A 22,011-nucleotide genomic window follows, 5' to 3' on the forward strand; every position below is an offset into this window, starting at 1 on the left:
TTAGGGCACTGCTAGAAATGCCATTTCCAACACAAGTGCAAAGATAAAATGCAGTCTCAGAAGAATTTTTAAAAATTACTGATGAAGAGAAATTATGTTAGCTTTTTGTGGGTTTTCTGTTTGCTTTTTTTGTTATTTGTTGGTTTTTTTTTCCTTAATATTCTTTCCTTCCCTGTTCACTCCCACTCGGCAGCTGGAACCATTTATTCCTTCACATGTACACCCCCCAACCCAGTACCTGCAGTGGGAGGTTCATGTGAATATCTGAGGCCTTAGTTTTGAAGAATTTTTATTTTGATAAATGATAAAAAGGAGCTTTCTGTAGTTTTTCCTCTCAGGAAGAAAACCCAGTAGAGATCTAATGCCAATACACTTGGGCAACTTTACAGTGATATTATTTAAGAAAAGGGATGAAAAGCTAATAACCTCTCTAGCTTGGCAAGAGCTTCCAAATGATTGCCTTCTAGACAATTTATCCAGAGAACTGCTGGTACATTGTCCTGGTGGAGAAGAAACCAGCAGTTGGTTTTTGCAGCAAAGAAAGCCTTTTAAGCTCCTACTAGCAGTTTTGTACAGAAGAAATGATTAAGGAAAAGTCACCTCCAGGCACAAAAAAAATCCTCATAATAAACCAGATGGGATAAAATTAGAATCTGTTATCAAGTCTGAAAAGCTCAATGTTAATGCTGTAATTGCAGAGCTGAGAACTGCTGTAGAAGGAATTAATACAGCTTCTTTGAATTAAAAATGGTCAAGGAGTACACCATGTGGAAATGCAAAGGTTTAAGAAAATGAGTCCCTCCATAAGAGGAAACAAACTGCAGCATTTTACCTGATGTAATGAGCAAGTCATTTGATATATAGCAACATTAAACTAGTAAAATGGAATTAATCCAGAGAAGATTGAAGCAGTGGCTTCCATCACTTCTTTACCTTCTACCTTGCAGCAGTTCCAGGACTAGATCCTGCATTTAAAGCTACACCTCTCAAAAGCAAATCCAATATAATGGGCACAGTCATTGCCAGGGTTTAGTGTGCTAAATGATGGATTACACACACATTACACACACAGAGTGGGATGCAGCAGTCAGATTTGCATGGACATTTGCAAAGAGGATTGTGGATGTGACTGATGGTGCCTCCTGCCTGTGCCTGGGCAGGTGCTGCCCTTCAGACTCTCCTGATACAGTGCTGACTTTGGAATTTGCAAAGCCCAATGGTTTTGCTCTGCAGGGCTAAGTGCAACCATTCCCAGGACCCAGAATTTCAGTCTGCACTAAGTGAATGTGCTCTGCTTGCAAAGCAACTCAGCTGAAAAGAGAGATCTCCTCTGGATGTCTCACTAAAGACAGACATTTAGATGTATTGTGGTGTTTCATGAGTAAAATATCTTAAAATGGCCTAAAGGTCTCCTGAGCTTAGGTATCTTTCTATGAATCTGTATCCACATGCAAATTGTGATGCAATCTGCAACTAGAACAATTTCCAGAAAACCACACTGCATATAAGATTTTCTATTACTTTTTTTTTTTTTTTTTTTTTATTGGTTGGTTTAGGTTTTTTTGTTTATTTGGGAGTTGTTTGTCTGTTTGTTTGATTTTTTTTTGGGGGGGGAGCCTTTTTATCTTGGTTTTTGGGTTGTTTTTGTTGGTTTTGATTTTTTTTTTTTCCCAGGATGCCTTGTAGGATTTGGTGGTGTTTTTTTTACTGCACAGTTTATTCAGACTTGGAAATAGTAATTTGACAGCAAGATATTTTGGCTGACATTACTCCAAGTTCTACTCTGCTGTCATTGAAGGCATTTAACAGAGCATGACCTGGCCCTGTGGTTCTAGTCCATCAAAACACAAACTATCTATCTTATTTGTAACAAAAAGGTTGCTCATTTGGCAGTAGGTTTTGAGGCAGAGAAAAAAATAATTTTACAAAGATCAATATACTATGAAACATCTCTATAGAGAAAGGTATTTTTCTCTTCCACTTGATGCAAGTGTAGTCATTATCCATCTGAGACTATTCCACTGAGTCATATTCTACTGAGACTATTTATTTTTTCAAGTATCTATCTACTTGATGAGTTACATTTTTGTTTTAAAACCTCTCTTAGTAGAAGAGGTAAAATCCTGTCATGTCAAAGACACTGTTCTTGGCTGAAGTTGCAGACCTAAAAAAAAAAAATGCCAACCCAAAAATAAAACTGCACATGCTACTTACAGGATGGAGGTGACCTGGGTCTCATGCCTAAAGATACCTGCTTAATCTTTTGGAACATCCTGTGGAAAAGATCAATTTTCAATTGACAGGAACATTCAGTGTTGCAAACCTCCCTGCTGGCATACAAAACCGAGGTCATTTATTATAAGGAATATAATGAATGGCAGTGAAGATCCTTGGAGTTTCATGGATACATACCAAAAAAAGCTATCTAATCAAAGACTGCAAATTAGCAGCATGTTAAGGCAGGCTGGTTTAGTGTCTGTGGTTACTGACGAGTCACCAGATGCTCAAGATCAATAGATGTTTTGCATATTTTAATTATTCTTCTGGGTTTATAATTTAATTACTCTTATGAACTTCAGGTAGCTTTGGCAGACATAGTTTACCTTGAGTTTTACTGTTGTTTCATTAGCTAAAACAAGGTTCCAGCATGCTGATGTAGAGCCATGCTTTTATTTCCAGTTGCTCAACTGAGGGCTGGCAGATGATACACAGAGATTCCAGTGTGTCTCCCACTACAGAAAGTTATGCTTGATTTCCTGGCAAATACAGGAAATGTGTTAAACAAAGAAAATTATTTTATAATTTTACATTAATTTTCAGGAACAATATTTTTAGATTTGTGGACACTGGCAGGGCCTATAAAGAAAAGTTAGTGAAAACATTAAATGTCTGATTCAACAAGAGGGGGGAAAGAAAGAACTACTTGCAATAGCTTTACTTGAATTTAGGGAAGGATTAAATTGCATGGATGGCAACAGAAAGAAAGGAATCTCCTTCCTATTTAAAGAAAGTGTTTAATTAATAGGTGTCAAATCAATCTGTCAAATTACAGCCCTCTCCTTGTAACCCACTCTCTGGAAGTGAATCATTCCTTAGGCTGCCGTTGGAGATGTTCCAGGTCATGCTTCTCAAGAAACCCTGGTTCTGCCACCTTCTGCTCTTGCTCTGGTACCACAACCTTTAGTTGCACCCTATTCCAGTTCTGTCTCCTCCAAATATTTTGTTGTCAAAGGAGTGGAACATGATTTATCTCAGTAATGAGATAACAAAAAACTTGCTCTGTACTTTTTAAAGTCTGGAGTAAGTCATATGGGAGCATACATGAAATACAGGTTATGAGCAGCTAACATGAAGGAGAAAATTTACTCCTCACAAAACTGTGTACACAACAGTAAATCCAAATAGAACAGGCTGATTTGTTAAACAGCCACAACCAATAATACATAACATCAATCTTAAAAATACTTTTCATAATTATATTGTGCTATAAATTACTGTAAATAAGGATTTAGAATTGGGAGAAAAGATGGTAGAGGAAATAAATCTGATCAAGGATGTTAAGAAAAGAAAAGCATGAAAAAAATTCTTAACAAGTCAGGATTAAAATACATTTCTCTGTATCTGTGCACTTTGCAATAAACACTTTAAAATGATTGATGGGGATGGACATTCTATCAACACCTAAAATATTTAAAATTCATAATAAATCAGTCAATCCAGAAAGTGAGAAGGACTCATGTGACATTGGCACTGCTGGTGGTTTTCCCCCCATTCGCATTAATTTCTTTTCAGAAATATAGTCTATTTATGTATTTTTGCATATTACAAACATTCATTTTTCATTCCATATTATTAGTTGTGCCTAATTCCTGCTGCAGTCAGCATTCTCCTTCAGCTGAAACATGACATTCTATATACGTGGATTTCAGAGTTCTTTTTGTCAGGAAGTTTTTCTGTTAATAAATGACACAGATTTTGCATGTCCTAATTCTTCTAGGTAATTTTTAAAGCATTCTCTTTACTCTAGATTTGCTGTCATCATGGTGTGAATAACAAACTAAAAATTACTTGCACTTTATCTTTTTTGGAGGTTTTTTTTTAGTTCAATCTTTTTTTCTTCTGGTCTCAGGTTATTATGTTGCCCAACAGTTTTGATATATATCACAAAGTAATTTATATTAAGTACATGGAGCTTCAGAAACCAGGGCCTTTTCTGATTTCTTGGTTTCAGTGGTGATTACTAACTAACAGCTTTAGCATTCATATAGTTGTGCCATCTGATGACTGCAAAAAAAACCTCCCAAATATTCATTAACCAAGCCACACAATACACCTGTGAACTAGATTTTTATCACTCATTGGCAGATGGGGAAACAAAGACACAGAAAGGTTCAATGCCTTATCAAAGCCCAGAGGGGGCCTTTGCAGAGCTGCAAACCAAACAATTGGAACCCAGATACAGCAACATTTGATGCTGCACATTATTATTATTATTATTATTATTATTATTATTATTATTATTATTATTATTATTACTACTCTGCTTTACATCTCAGGTCTTCCAAGTGTCAGACCACAATCTCACAATAACTCAAAACTCTTCTACTACTACTCTTCTTCCTCAAAGCCTTTCCACTGTCTTCTTTCTGTGAACAACACCCTGTCTGTCATTCAGCCATGTGTGACACTTCTGACTGCTCTAGATTCTCATGTTCTGTCGGACACTTTAGAACCCACTTTCCTATCTTGCCCTCACAGATAGAGTTCTTGACTAAAATTTCATCATATATCAATATCTGCAATCCTTTGCCTTTAGTCTTGACAAAGGCAATCTCAAATAATCAATATATCTCCAGAAAGCATTGCTCAAGAGATCATTTCAGTAAGCCCTTTGCTTTATCTTTGTCATCTGTTCCTGGTTTCTATTTGTTTTACATTACAAACGTAAGCCTTTGTCTTCATTTTTGAAGTTCCTTATAACCTGCATTATCTCTATCAGTCATTGGATACAAAAAGGTCAAATCCCACCACTGATGAGCCCCTACAAAGGCTGCAGGATGGTAAAAGTAGTGTCTAAACCAGAAACTTGCTGATACAACTGGTATTCACAAGAAATAAAGAAAAATATTATGGTGATGATGATTACTGACTAAAATCTAACAACTTTTAGCTAGCAATGTTATCCTCCAAATAAAAATGATAATTGATTTTAACACTCCTATAATCATAGTTTTGAAGCAGATTTCAAGGCCATAAAACCCTCTTACTTACATGCTTGTAATCTCTCTATGAAGGTAACCATCTACTCTGGAGCAAAAGCAATAACACAATTGAGGACAGGGAGAATAGGAAGAAAGAACTTCTGTACATCTTTACAAGAAAGGAATTTATGAGAAATATTTCTGCTGAAAAGCTGTTCTGCTGAATCCAGAACCATTTTGTTGGCTAAGGCTCTGGTGACTCAAATCACAAGCATCTAGCACTTAGAAAACAGTCACCTTTCTTTGAAAAGCAAGTGAGACCACACCAAAGATAATCATCAAAACCAATCAACAAACCATATTCCCTCTTATTTTGCTCTGACATGACTTGGCCAAACAAGCTAAGACACATGTATTAAATAACTCCTTAAAGAAATGCCATAATACAAATATCTATATAATTGTCACTGTGTCTTCAGGGATATTTGGTATTAACTATTTAAATCAAGATAGAAAATCTTTTAAAAATACCATGACACACATGAACATAGCAGGAAGTGCTGTTATATGAAAAGTATTTCAGGCTATGAAATAATCCTGTTAATTTCTTATTTCAAAAAGAAATAAAGTTTTTAGAAACTCCCTTTATACAAATACTAAGTAAAAAGTACTATGCTGCTAACTGTTCTGCTGTTGAAAAAGAAGAAAATGCTTTTGGTTGACACTATTCAGTTGAATTTAGAGAATTTAGTTGAATTTAGACAATTCAAAAGCCTGTCTGAAAAAGAAGTTACAAGAGAATACACAGAAGTTCTTTCCAAAGTTGGACATTTTCCCCTTCCTTCTTCATAGTGCAAGATTCACCATTTTTGAGATATTGTCAGTTTGGGATGTTGTGAAGCTGGTGGTGGTGTGATAAAACCTGATATTTAAGATTAATTAAGAATGGAGAATGAGTACAGTGATGGAAATGTACCCACACCAAAGATAACATCCAGCAGCCGTGCCCTAGGCTCCAGTAAATTAAAAAAATGAAAAAGAAAAGTCACAAAATGATAGAAGAACTTAGTTGATAAATAAGTGAGTTAGTAAACCATCACTTTGCACAAGGTGAGCAGGAACATCAGGAAAAAAAGTAATATTTTTAAAAGTTCAGCTTGGGGCAAAAAAAAAAAGCTGCAGTCAGTCAACAATTTTCAATAGACAACAGTGTAAAGGTAAGATATTCCTTCTTACATATCCTAGATATAATGGAAAAGGGTATGAATGATTTGCAGTCACTAATCAGTCCTACAATACTTGCAATAATCATCAGCATGCTCTTCTGGTACCTCTAGTGGGGAAAAGTCTGCCTGCACTCCAGAAATGCAGGGGAGATCAGCAAGGAGATGGCGAGCAAATGCTGTTGAAGGTACATGCAGCAGGTTTCCCATGTGGGACAATCTCTACAAATAGTTGTCACTCTCATGTTTTTACAATACTTCTTCTTTCTGTATTCTTAGAATGGTATTTACACCAGGAACTCTGACTGGCTATTAGGTATTCTTATCAGACTTACAATTCTCAATAATGGAGTGTATGTGAGGCAAAGCTCTTGTTTGGTTTTCATGTGAATTATTCTTTTAAGTTGTAGCAACTCAATAACTGCAGAAGTCATTTAAACAGTCATTTTAGGACAGGGAATCTCTCTTCTTCCCTTGCCTCTCACCTTCACTCCAAAGGGTCAAAAAAACATAGAGATGGTAATGTATAATCCATTTAGGAAATGTGTCCTACTCCTCTGGGAGGATTTGGGCAGGAGACTGAGACTTTTTATTTTGAAACCTGTTTTAGAGCAGAAGCCTTGTGGGTGTGAAAGTAGATGTGGCCAGCAAAGGAAGCAAGACACCAGTGCTGGAGTACAGGTGGTAGCAGCGTCTGTGAGAATTTAAGAAAGGAGGAAGAAATCAGCAACAAGCAGGAGAAAGAGCCTAGGGATTATACAGACCAAGAATCTTTGGTTTGGAGAGTAGGATCCAAGATGTGTGAGGTGATCAGACTGGAAGAAGGATGGGTGGGGACTGTAGAGGAAGGATATTTGAATTGATGGGATGATATGAACAGTGGAGTGGGTGGGAGGGATCAGAACAGGCTGAAAAGAGGCAGAAAAAGAGGACATGGTCACTTCTGAGGAGAAGGAGAAGACAACCTAAAAGGTGGGAGAGCAGAGACTACAGAAGAGATTGAAAGGAGCAGAGGAGCCTTGGGTGTTATGAAGAAGATGTAAAGTGATTCAAAGCTGGGCACTTGAAAATGATGTGGTTAAAGGAAAACAGAAACATGAACAAAATTCTTCCAGGAACAGAGATAATGTAGTCAGTCTTGACATAAAAAGGTACATACAAATGCCTATAAACACTTGATAATAGGTACAATGATTAACTGAAGGGAATGTAATACAAGGGAAGAGTGATAGACAGAGATAATCCATGGATTAATATCTTAATACCAGCATTTTGCCATCTCCTGAGACAGCAGAATCTAACTGAAGAAGTTAAATAAGAATGAGCTGCAATAATTGAAGCCCTAAAAGTGTGTGACATCAGTCAGTGTTAAAAAATTTTAATATCCTAGCAGTATTTCTTATTTGGCAATTTAAAGAGTGAACACTATTATTAACAGGGGCTTTTTATCATGAAATTAGGTCTGTTAAGATCCTGAGTGTCCTTGGTCATATTGGATCAGATTACTGCATAAAAGGAGTTTTAAAGTTGGGGCAGATTTTAATAAATTCAAGCCAATTTCTAAGATTTTTGTATTAAAAGGCATTAATTATTAACAACTTCTGTGATATTCATATTTGCACTTTTGCTGAACCACCAAGCTAAATGTTATGAACATTTAACAGTGATAATTGAGGGTTTTAAAGCCTTAGCATTTGATGCCAAAAACCCATGAATCTACAAGAGATGACAATTCTTGTACCAAGTACTTCATGCAGCCTAATATTTCTTTTGAGCAGGAATGAATGACTTTGTTTCTAAAGACACTGCTATTAGTAGAGCAAACAAGATCCAAAGCAAAAAGGAATTGCGTGCCAGTTACCTGAGATGTGTTGAAAAGACCTTGTGATCTGAAGTTTCACGAGCTAATGACAGGAGCAACAGAAAATAACACTAAAAGGAATCTGTTACAGACCCTTTGGCAAACCTCCCTCATGTGGGAGGTTATTAATGGGATTGAAGTCAAGGAGACATTTCCTACCCAACTGTGCTCATTGTAGGATGACTGCCACAGCCTTACCACTGGAGCTGTTCCAACCTGACCCTCATGTAAAAATAGAGTATTTTAATAATGTCACAGTGAGCTTCCTAGATCCTTTTAAGAACAGCATTTCTCTTTTCATGAGGCATCTCTTTCTGAAGAGCATCATCAAGCAGGCTCAGAAGTGAAACATTGTGTTCATTAATAGGTTCCACCTTGACTCCTGTGGAATATGAATCACTGACCTGTTCACAGGCAGGGAATTTTCTTTAAGTCAGATGGACAATTATTTTGCTTCACCAAATGAAAAGGTTCTACTTTACAGAGAAGAAGCTAGAATAATGAAACAATCCTTCCCAGTAGCTTGTAAGGAAATCTTGTATTATTGAAATTAAATATATGGAGAAAGAGCTATAAAATTTGTAGGCAGAAGATGAAGAAAACTGAAGTATAATTTATGCTGCTTCAGGATTGGAATTAGAAATAGATTTTAAGTAAAATAGACTGACTCAAAGTTCCTCCCTACAGAAGTTGGAGAAAATAAGTTCTTTCTTTGGGAATAACAAAACAATAAAGAATGTGTTAAAAGCCTAGAAAATATCTATTAAAAAGTCTTCATGAAAGAAAATAAGGAAAATCTTTTTGATTATAACACCACATGAGATGTGTATTAAGAATCCGGTTAATTGCAAAGTTCCCTAGCAGGTCCTGCACTATTTCCAGAGCATAACATGGGTAAAAATGTTAAGGGAGAGGCTGATAACTGCAACACCAAGAAAATGTTTTACATATTCTAGTTTGATAACAATTGATCAAAAGACAAAAAGTCTTTCAAGATACTGATTCTGATTTCATAATGGAGAAAAGATGTATTCAAACAGAATTGGGACAAATTCCTATTTTAAAGCACAGAGTGATAGAAAGATGTTTCTCTCTTTCTTGGTAGCCAGGTGATAACTGAGTATGTGAGAAATCTCCATTAATCAGCCACCAGACCCTTAATACAATCTCATCTGTTTCTTGGAACAGCAATTACAAACCAGACCACTGCTGGTTGCTGCAAACATTCTCTGCTTTGGGGATACATATTAATTATACATATTATGATGCATGTTAATTTATGCAGTTAACAGCTACAATTTAATCTTGCATTTCATAGCTCTTCCTCTGCTTTTTCTTTATCCTGAAATGCAGTACATGTCATGATATCAATTTGTCCTTCAGGAGCAAAGGGAACTTGTTACAGGAAGTTAATTCAAAATAGAGAGTTCTAAAGGAATGAGATTATGTATGATATTTTCTTTTTTAATTTCTTTTTTTCACTACACCCTCTACTAGTCAGCCTTTACTTGTGTTGATGCTAGGTTTTCTACCCATTGTTTCCTTTTTCAATTTCTGTTTGTATATCGTGCAGTGGGAACATAATTTTCCTTTTCATTTTTTTCCCCTGTACAAACAGCAGTAATTCAGTGGAACTCAGAGATTAGCATGAGGAGCAGAAAATGATCAGTGAAGTACTTTAAAACTCTTTGTAGGAAGAGGAGTATTCTAGTTACAGTCTCTTAGACAACAAATTGCTAAATTATACTAAGACTGAATGAAGTTTGAGATCAGAGAGAGTCTGCATTAGCTGATTCTGCAGCCAAAGCAGAAGAAAACAATGACCTACATGAAACGTACACAAAACATTTCAGTTCCTTTACAGAGAACATGAATTGGCCAATTTAAGCAGAGTTAATTGAGAGTTGAGGTCTAATTCATTTCAAGTGTTACCATACAAGATGCAGTAATCTCCTGGCTACCGCCTGTACATCAAGATTTGTTGTAACTAAAGAGATGGAATAAAGAAAACTAAAAAAAAAAAAAACAAAAACAAAAAAAAAACCACCCCACACCCAACAACAACCTTAAATAAAAAAAAAAAAAAAAAGGAAAAACGCTGAAAGTAACAGGTCAAAATGCAAAATGTGCAAAAAATATGCAAAGGACACATCTATTTCTAATTCAGCACAGTACCATGCATGTGTGAAAAACAAAATGATCATTTTAAAGCAGAAATTTAATTTTCAAGTTCCTTCAGAACATTGAATTGGTCTAACTTCTACAAGGATATTCCCCCCAGTAAAATCATTGTCAAGTTTGTTGCCTCTTTTCACACTCTAACCTTCTTGTGTTTACAGTGCTGAAACATTATGAGATGCTCAGGAAATGCCTAATTAAAGCATACCAAATCCATGGAGATCCACGCTTTGGCTTCATTATGTAGAGATTCTCACTGAATATGCAAACACTATTAAAATTGGGACTTTTGTTCCTGTTTATTAGAAATAACATTTAATATGCAATAAAACATCTCAGAGCTCTATATTCCTGATGTAGGGGATGAGGAACTTAAGCATGATTTTTTTTGCTGCCCATGTAGCCACATTTGCAGGAACATAATGGCCTTATGGCACAACAGAGATATATAAGATCATATAGGGAATCAGTCTGAACCTAACTCTTAGATATTAAAAAATAAAGTTCAGTTTTCATATTAAGTCCTCCTTTTGTGATGTCTGGACTCCCATACTGTGGTGTTCCTGACAAAAACAGAAACAGTGCCTGTTGTAAATTAATTTTGCTCAAGTTTGAGAATGGACAGAATTGGGTGAAAGGGATTATCTTTCTTTAAAAACACTTCTCAGTTCATGGGAAATAAATAACAGTGTTTTGGTGAGCCCTTGGATACTCATTAACCTGAAGTTTACATCCTTTTCACTCTTAACTCCCAGGAGACCTCAAGAGATACACTAATTAAAATTGAATTATCTATTCTGAATAGCTATATGAATATCTATTATTATTAGATAACCATTTTACTATTTACTATTTACTATTTTGCTTCCAAATATATTTTATTTAAATGAAATAAATCAAATACAGCTTACCTACACTGTTGCATCTTCATGGATGGAAAAGGGTCTTTCTCTGTTCTGGTCAGGTAAGTAGCCTCTCAGTACTATATGGAAACTGTATTATATGGAAATCATAGAAACATTTGTATTTTCAATGATACACTGTGGTGAGGATTTCCCTTGTTCTGTCTTCTTGGCATTTCTCCACATTTTTCTGTTACCCCTTTGAACCTCCAGGCCTGCAGAAGGGACTGCCAGGAATCTATGTGAACATGGAACAGCATGAGCTGTTTCAGCAGCTTCCTCCTTCTTCTCCCACCCCCCCAAGGACTTAAGCTAAAATAAAGCAACTCGACAGGATTTCTCTCCAGCAGACTTTGGGCACTGTTTCTTCCTAGTTTCATATCAAATTTACAGGTCCTGCAGGGAAGAAGGTAAACAGAGAGGTAAAACAAGCAGAGGCAGTGGCTGTGGCAGTCTGACAGTGCAAATACACGAGCCAGGCCTGTGAAGCAGCAAAGGCAGCATTTTCCAACTTGTTACCCCAGCGATCAAGTAGTAGCACATTGCAGCTCAGCCTGTGACTGACAGCTGAGGAAAAAAAGCTCCCAGCTGCACGAGACACTGCTAAGGAGCTCTGCCACACCACCAGGCTGGGGGACTTCACCCTCTGCTTCTGAGTGCCATTTCGTATGAAGAAGAGATTTTGCTTTTGGAAGATTCTGTCTTTATTATTATTTAATCATTATTATTATTATTGTTGTTGTTGTTATTTTATGAAGGAACAGGCCTATCAAGCAAATTTTGACACGCCTTGAAATGGAAGGCATTAACTAGACAGATCCTATAAAAGGAAGCACTATTTTCATATAGAAGCAGTAGGTATTTCTAATAATCTATTCTCCCCATGTATTTTTATAAGATGACCCTGAGATGAGCTCAGCTGGTTGGAGCATGGTCCTAATAATGCCAGGGTTGTGGGTTTGTATGGACCATTCACTTAAGGGCTGGACTCGATGATCCTTCTGGGTCCCTTCCAGCTCAGACAATTCTGAGCAGTGCAAGAGAAGCAGAACAAGTTATAATTCCAAGTTGAATTGTGTCATCTGTGTCTAAAATAACTTTAAAAGCATTGAAACAACAGCAAGGAAAACTTCTGTGTCGAAACTGAAACCACACAAAAATTTTTTTCAGGCCTAAAGGTGGGATAATGCTTGAGAACAGTTCTGCTACCTCGTGCTTACCTGAATTCTGCTTTTGTTTACCCTATAACCAGTCCTGGAGAATTTCACAGACTTCTGAGTCTTTGAGTTTGCCTCGTTGCCTACATCTTTTCTCTTCCCTATTAGCGTCAGCTTCACCTGATACTGGAACCCACTGGGCACCTCAGTTCTTAGCAAGAGGACTAACCAAGGGAGGATAAAAGATTATTAAGAATTTATTTGGTTTCCTCTCTGAGCAGAGATATTTACAGAGAAGATACATACAGAGTGTGCAGACATGAGGCCAGTGGGAGCTGAGGGGGCAGGTAGGACTTTGTAGAACAGCTCTGCTGCCCTTGGGTTATATCTCTTCATTTTCAGAAAGGTATTTGGTTTTGGTTTTTTTTGTGAGTTTTGTTTTTTGGGGTTTTGGGGGGGTTTTGGGGTGGGGGGGGTTTAAAGCTGAATTAAGCTTATGAGGGGAAGAAATGTTATGGGGAAAGAACAGGAAAGGGAAACCAAACTTTCAGTCAGCTAGAGTAAATGACAGTTTTTTCTTTGTCTGGCTACTCATAGTGATATTTGAATGCAAGAGAAGGAATGGATTCTTGAAAGAATAAATATTTGCTTCTCCGGTAAATCCCACTGTCAACAACAAAACTGAGAGGCATGTCTTGGCACTGAACCAATAATCTGAAATCTCTATAACTTCCTATAAGGCTGAGAAAACAGATTTCACTACTAATGATCTTTCAGGACCCTCATCATTGGTCCTACAGCAAGACAATAAAATAATCCAGGTAGTCATTTCAGAGAAAGCTGGACTCTGCTTCCTGTGAGATGAATAACTGAGCCAGTGCACTCACATGCCTTTCTGATACTCAGGTAACATATTTCCTAGCCAATAAACTCATCAAACTCTAATCTTTGCTATAATCTCAACACATTGATCATGAACAATTGCTGATCTGAGCAGAGCTTTTGCACTGATATAAACCAATTTTGTACAAAATTTATTGCATCCTCTCTTCCAGGAAATCAGGGGAATTAACTGGGTATGCCTCATGATACCTTTTTATTTAATATCAATCAGTAACATTAAATTAAAATTCACGTATTTTGGAGCCTGGACAGTCTTTATTTTCTGAAAAACAGAACAAGTTTCTCACCTTTCCTTTTTCTTGGCTTACTGTTTAGCCCTTCTATCTCTCCAGCTATTCTCATCCTTCAGTTCAGAGAATTAAGAACGAGAACTTAGCTGACAGTGGCAGCAGCCTTTAAGCAGTTAAAGGAGAAACATACCTGCTTGATGATGAAGAGCTGCTAAAATTATAATTTTGGCCCAATTTTCCTGTTTCTGCCGTCTGCTGGAAAACAGAATGGCTCTGCAAGCCCTCCTTTCTTGCCTCTCCCCAGAGCAGAATATGCATGCAAGAGGCTACTGGGCAAAAAGAAGGTATCTGGAACGGAGATTTGTCTACCAATTCCAGCAGCTTTGACTGGGATGAGACAGAGGCAGGCTGCAATGTTGGAATGAGAGGCCAGAATTCCAACTCCAATAATATTTACCCTTAAGAGCTACAGACTTGTCAGTGGTCATACAAAAAGAGCACAGAATTTGATCTCAGCTTGGTCAATGATATAAATAATTATTTGATATTATAGAAACATGATAGAAATAATAATTATTTCTGAAATAATTATTTCTGAATGTGAAAAATAACATGGTCAACATTTTCAACTAGTGAAAGTTACAATTGGGCAACTGCAGGTAACTGATTCCCTTACTCATCTTGAGGCTCAGGAGAGGAATTATTTTTTTTTCCATAAAGCAAAGTATTCAGTACTTTAGAGTGGTTCAAGAGAAAAAGTGAAAAAAAGGTTGTTTAACTGCCTTCAAGAAAGGAACAATGTTATCATCCAGAAAAGATATGAAGACTCTCACTATGTAAGATTTAGGAACTAAATCAAAATTCTAAGAAACTGAAGGAAATCACATGACTAAGCTGATTTGCAGAGGAGGTACCTGAGGATATATAAAAAGACATGGATCAAGTTTACCAACATCTTTCCCTTATTCATCCAATACTTTTGAAGTGAATGGTCTAACTCATGGGTGGAAATTCACAGACTTTGCAAAATTAGACCCAACAAATGCACATATATATGCAATACTATTTTATGAGTAAAACAGATCTGAAAATCCAAAACAAATCTGGAAATATCTAAAATTAATCAGGACCTTCAGAAATTGTTATTTTAATACTTATAAGGTAACAGATTCCCCAGCAGTTTCCTGGTAACCCTACCATAATAGAATCTATGGACTGTTGGGTCATAGTCAGCTTTACAAGTTGTAATGAATCTAATAAGACAGCACAGCCATACATTATTATGGACAATGTATTCACTATGAAATTCTGCATGGCAGTACATATTTGTGCAAAAATGTGCTATATTCTTTACGATGTATATGTTTGATTTAAAGTGATTAAATTCTTTCAAATACATTACGTGTGTCCACTAGAAAATTATTTTTCTCATATTTCCCTAACTTCAGAAGGCATTTACGAATTTGTCTTCCAACTCTGGTTGCTATGAATGCACCTTCAAATTCTTATTACTCTTAATGCTCATAGTTTTAAAAGCTCATTGATGCTATTCTGTTTAAAAAGCCTGAGAAAACAGAAAAATCTGACCTTTAAAGAGTTAAAAACTGAAGGTATTGAGTGGAGGGGGTGACAAGGGGGTGGCAGAGCAAAGAAAATTTCACATCTACCATGAAATTACTACTGAATTTACAGTTTTAAAATGTTCTACCTTATACTGGGAGAAATTATTTTGTACTTGAGATAGATTCTGCAGTTTTATCAAAGGTGAAGAGCAAGTGCTACTGCAGTAGCAGTGATTGAGAAAATAATTTTCATTATAGAGCTTATACACTAGAGAAAACAAGAAAAAGTGCATAAAATAGTTCATTGATTTATTTCCTTTTTAGATATGGATGCAAGGGAAATATAAATATCACTATTATAATACACTCTGCAAAACTTTATCAGTCTAATACAGTCCTGTCAAGTTTACAAACACCAAAGTAGGCAAGAAATGGCTCCATCTAATTTTATTTTTAAATATAGATGTAAAGGAGTATTAAAATAAACATTTGAACTTCATATTTATATTGATTTCTGATGAAGGCATAGCATCTCAAACCTTAAACTTCCCTTCTTTATGTACAGAAGGAGGAATATCTGTATAACATACAAAGAAAACATGAATCAATCTAAAATTTATATTCAGTAAGATGAAGTTTGTAATGGTGCAGGCACTTAAAAAATAACCTGGCAAGCAAGTTCCATTGTACATCTCCAAGAACTTACACTTCTGTCTCCATGGACTGGTGCAGACAGTTGTGCATTTATTTTGCTGCAGTCCAAGCAAGCTGGATATGAGCTACATGCCATAGATTTATACTGCAAAGTTCAGCCTCTTCTCCAGTGACTCCCAGTGTACCAGATGAGGTACTACTCACCTTGGCATATGGAAAAATATGCATTTATGTGTATGAAGCAAGTTTGTAGGTGTTATCTCCATACCACCATTTTCTTAATATGCTGGGACAAGACAGGTTCAATATTTTAGATTCCCAGTTGAGCCTCACACTGATCATCACAGAAATAAAAACACTTCACCTGAGTCCATTATCTGGCAGGCATGACACCAGTGAAAATCCTTATGAGGTGAGGGACTGGACAAAGAGAGGTAATTCACAGACACCATGGGGAGAGCAGGGCAATCTGACAGTGAGGGGAAAGCATTTTTCCACAGCTTTTAACTATGTGTCTAATGTGATTCGAGTCTAGATTTACTGCTTTCTGTTCTCAAAAACCTGTTACCCAAAATGCATGCTCAAGAGTCGAGCTGTTTGTTACCCTGGCATTGTTCACTCTGCTTGTGCTACAGAAAATGGAAGACACCAGAGAGGGTCAGATCCAGTCCATAACTTATACTGATAACAATCATCACTTGAGCAGGAAAAAAAGGATCAGAAAGAACAAATAGAAAATCCTCACTTGAGAATCTGCTTCGTTTTTTGAGGGGCTCATTGTGTTTTCATCAAAGAGGCATCAGCATTGCAATCTGCTGTTTACACAAGAAAAAAAAATATTAGCAGATGAAAGTTGTGTGTACTATATATATATATATATATATATATATATATATATATATATATAAACATTCATGCTAAGAAGCCACTTGAAAAATATCTGTGCAATAATAGAGTAAAACAGCTTTTTAGCCTAGCAGATTCTTAGAAATAGGAAAGAAGGTAAAAGAGGTAATGCTATAAAACAGATGTAAAATTGGAATATTTTACTGAGGTGTGTTTCTATATTTGTTTAGACATCTACTAACCTTTCTCATTAAAAAAAAAAAGAGGTAATTTACATATAAACATTTTGAGAGAACCTGAAAGCAGTGATTAACTTCTCCTAGGCTAACATAATTGTAGACATAGGTAGAATGACACATTGTAAGAATAGTAAGTAAAAAATTGACATATTTTACTAGAAGTATTTTAAAATTTTAAGTTTGTAAATATTTTATTAAACAATAGTTGTTCACTAGCTATTAAATAATAAAAAATAATTGTGTTTTCTTCCTTTCAATAGTCAAAATCATTTAATCAGTAGCAAATATTCAGTACATTATGATAACTATTTTGAAATTACATTCACTTCCCAGAGTATTTTTTAAATCACCAGCTATTGAAAACAAAAATAACAATTAATATGCAAATAAATAATAAAGGTACAGTAAAACTCTATTATTTTATTGTTATTCACATTTAAATAATGCATTGCTAACAGATTGTTATCTTCAGAAAACAGTATCATGGCTGGCTAATGAAAAAACAGCATTAATTATAATAAATTTTGAGCAGTAATAGATTAAAACTGAATATTAAAATAGAGTGAGAAAATACTTCAGACCAGCAAGATTTAACCTGAGCTGTGACGCAATAATCTGGATTTTCGAGTCCACAGATGAACATATTCACTAAACTGCAAATAATACAATTCCTGCCCTGGATACAGAGCACTTCTGTACACACTAAGTATCATTAGGACACACTCACTCTAGTCTATTCTAAAAAAAAAAATTTAAATTGCTGTCACTGACCAAATTTGGACAAGACATTCTAAAGGCAACACATCTAATTGAAAGCTACATCCTACACTTGGGAAATTCTAGTCCAGTCTCATCTGATTTTCAAGCTGGGAGTGCTGAAAACCAAACTTGGGACAATTTGGTTCCCTCACCATCAATAGGCAGAGAGGGAAACTCACTTTCACCACTCTACCTTTGTCTAAAACTCTCAGCCTGATTTGAGCACTGAGACAAAGGTTTTCATGCACCTTATGGTTACCCACAGCCATTCATTTTGGGAAATATAAAACTTACTACATCTCCAGCAGGGAAAAAATGCAGGTCCTTAGTCTTTCCTGACATAAAGAGAATGCAAGGGTGAAAGAAGAAACAGTTGTGGACAGCAAGCCCCACTCAAAAAATTCCTAGCAAGAGAGAAATATGAACCACACTTAGAGGGATTAATCACCTCTCTGCTGAAAGGGTTTGGATATCATTCCTCCCTTAGCTAGCAGCACTTATGACCAGCAGGACTCCATCAGTCTCTTTGGTATAGATTGGGCAGTCACATAAACACAGAAAATGAGGAACAGTATCAGGCCCAGAGGGGTGATATCACTCCTATTGAAACTGCCCCAATTCAGTGGAAGGAGGAAACACTCTGGAAGTGCACAAAAGAAATAACAGAGAATTTAATTTAAAATCGGTTTCCCAAATTTTTAAAGGGAGCAGTAGAGGAAAACAATCTCTGAATTACAACCTCGAGTTTTACACTTTTGATCAATTTTTTCAGGACTTTGATTATTTAATTGCACTTTGTTACATTCAGCCATGGAAAGGATATCTATTATTTCTTAGCATATTATGATGTGAGTTTTTTTCTAAACAGTGCACAAATAAAAATATTGTTGCAAAATCCCTCTGGAAATTTAACTGATAGTCTGCCAAAACTCGCTTTACCCAAATTAAAAAACATTGTTCTTGGCTCTTCCCAAATTCACTCATAGTATAATTATTGATACAGTATTCAAAAATATATTAAACCTCTACCCATGTTATACACATGTTTTTAAACAATGCATTGCCACCATCCTCTTGTCTGTTTACTTGCATAGCCCTTGAGATCAGCCACGTAAAAATTGACCACAGGCCAGCCAAAGACACACTTTTTAGCCTGCAAATCCACAGGAACAGTGGCTTGCATGTACACAAGTGAAAAATGTTCACTTCGTTGCACAAGTGACCTCAAAAGGTTAAGGGGAGACACTCAAGTGGTAACTCAAAGCCACCCCTTCTTGAATCTTTAAAGCCATATTAGTTTCCCACTAAAAATCTTTTGAGACTGTCAAAATGACTCTCAGGTCTTGGTTTGTGCGTGAGCAATATTTTTTGCTAATAAAAACATTAAAAATTATTTCTGTTTTCTTCCACTCTCCCACAGGAATATTAAGTTCTTCAATATCCTGAATTTTGTGTAGTAAAAAAATCACAGCTCAATGCAAGGTCACTTGAGTCTAATCAACCCTAATCAAGAATGAAGATTTGTTCTTTCTTTGGGTTTTGATAGACCAGAGGTAATTAATCACTGTGACTCAAGCACATGACTATTTTATAGGTACATTAAGGGTAAAAGCAAAAGAATGAAGTATACGTTATTTGGAGGTCTTTGTGGCTTCTCTTTTTCCTTGCCAAAAATTAATCTAGCAGCTCAATCTGGTTTTCAAATCTGTCAATATTACTACTAATCTTAATGCAATAAACCCCTCTTGTTTGTTTGTTTTCTAGGAAAATGCATAAATGTATTTATCTTGGCTTTCCATCAGTATCACAAAGGAGGATACCTGCCCACAGAGGGACTTCCCACACTCAATAAACTTTGTTTACATCATTTTCAACTGCTGTTCTCACTCTCACCCCTTCACAACCCTGAAGGTTATTTTGGGTCACCCCTCTTAACAGCTCTGGTCAACAGAGCTGTGCCAGTCCAACCTGAGAGTGGTTTAAACCAAATGTGTGTGTGCCTGACTCCAGCCTGGCTGACTGGATCTGGCAAGGGAATAAAAACAATGTATTGGAAGGCAGAGTAGAATCACAGATAATTTCTTAGGCACAAGAAAAACCCGAGAAAACAATTAGTATGACACACTTGGGAAGCGTGGTAAAGAAAACCTGAACCACAAACCTGAGTTCGTATAAACAAAAGGATTAAGGCTTGCCACAACAAAAGCTTCATACTAAATGAAATAAGAGTTTTTAATTAAAAACTCTTTCTGCTAGTTCCCCACAGTAAAGTGGGAAGAGAAAGAAAAAGGTGTTCTTTGAGACTGGAGTAATTCCCTTCAGATGGCAAGAGCCCACAACCTCACATAACTGTGGAAAGGAGGGGCACCACTGCTGACACCATTGTGGGGTGACAATTTTAACCTTCCCCTCTCAAACCTTGGATGGGCTCCTATAAACAAAACAAATTACTGCAGAAAGCAGTCAGACTGACTGCTACAGTTTCATTTAAACACCTCAAAAAGTTGTCCTCTGACCACTCTAGGGCCAACTCTTTAGCTGAAATTAAATAATTGAATGAAAGAACGAATGGCAGAGTGAATATATGAACATTCATTATTTGGGGTGTGGAGATACAGTAAAGAGTACAGTAAAGAGATAAGTAAAATAGTTTAAAAGACTTTCCGGAGAAGCTTAAAACCACCAATTCTTTCATGAACTGAAGTGGACTAAGTCATCAGTTAAAGCAACCAAGTCCAAAGGTAGCAAAAAATCCAAGAAGTCTTGAAGTCTTAAACCTCTTAAAAGCAACCACAAGAGTTTTTTGTGATTATGTCTGCAATGCTGCACTGCAAATGTCTTGAGTCTTCAAATCCTTGTTTTCTTTAGGATCCTGTACTCAAACTGGAGTCTAATGAATTAATAACAATGTTTCACTTTTGCTTGAATCTTCATGCTTTTAACAAATAAATACTCTTAACATCCCTGTTGGGTAGTTAGACAAAAACCTTTCTTGTCTGTAACACTGAGATAAGTCTTCCTTAAAGACATACAGTTAGGACTGGGCAAAATAGGGTTAAAATTTAGTAAAGAATGTCTCTCATTTCTGCTCCAACAACTAGATTACACAACAAAGATTGCGCTGTTAACATGAAATATAAGCACAAGACTGAAAAAAAAAGACAGATAATCATTTCCTCATTAATACTCTCAGTAGTATTAGAGACAAAACATATCCAAAAGTATGTATTCCTTGCAATTTGGGGAAAATTATTTTGAGGTAAACCCCCAAGATTTCTAATAAAATCAGACATATTTTTAAATTATTCAAAAGCACACAGTAGAAATGCACAAAAAATGCATCCAGGTAATGAAACTAATTACGAATGGTTTTGTTCATTATATGTTCACTGTGATTCTTAATGAGAACATTCAATATCCTTCAGTCTTATAAATCATCATAATGTGACACATAATTTTCAAATATGCTCATTTTGACCATATTTAAAAATACATTTTCTAAATAATATATTTTAGCCAGTAAATATTGCTTACTAAAATACACACAATCCCTCCCTAGTTAGTTTTACTAAAGACAGGGAGCCAATATCTTGTACCATTTGATATGCTTCATGACTATTCTTTTAAAGGCATTTGATTTTTGATCACCCCTAAATATTTTCAAATGTTGTTCTAGTCAAATGTCATTTTCTTGAAAATTTTAAGAAAATTCCTTATCTGAGTTGTGTTTGCAAGATGATCTTTAAGCCCTGAAATAGTGATGACAGGACAGAATTTATCATTTTTATCTCAGCCTGTCAAATCTTGATAGAAGATTCAGAGAAGACATACTCCAGCCTTTGTGAATAAAAAACTGTTAACACTCATTGATACAATTTCCATTATCATATAATCCTTAAAGACATTAAAAATAAATTTTAAAAACCCAATGTACCTTTTTCATATAATAGCATGCTACAAGATTTCATGCTAGCAGAAAGGCATGACAATTTATATCTGTGGTCTTTCTATGTAAAGAATACCTGTACTAGCCAAGACATGGCAACTTTTACAGATGCAATTTCAGGACAAGACCCCATTTTTGGATAGAGACCACAGAGTTAACCAGATTTTAACCAGTCTTTAACCAGAGCATTTAAATAAAATAAGAAATCTCATTTAATTAAAGATATATGAGCTGAGATTTGGCCTACCAAAGAACTTTTTAAATTATACCTTGATAGGTAGAGTGGACATTAAGATCTAGTAAGATACTCAGATTTCTACCAAATATTTTCTGCAGAGAAATGACAAAAT

The sequence above is a fragment of the Vidua chalybeata genome, chromosome 2 (genome assembly GCF_026979565.1).
Source record: "Vidua chalybeata isolate OUT-0048 chromosome 2, bVidCha1 merged haplotype, whole genome shotgun sequence".
NCBI classification, from domain to species: domain Eukaryota; kingdom Metazoa; phylum Chordata; class Aves; order Passeriformes; family Viduidae; genus Vidua; species Vidua chalybeata.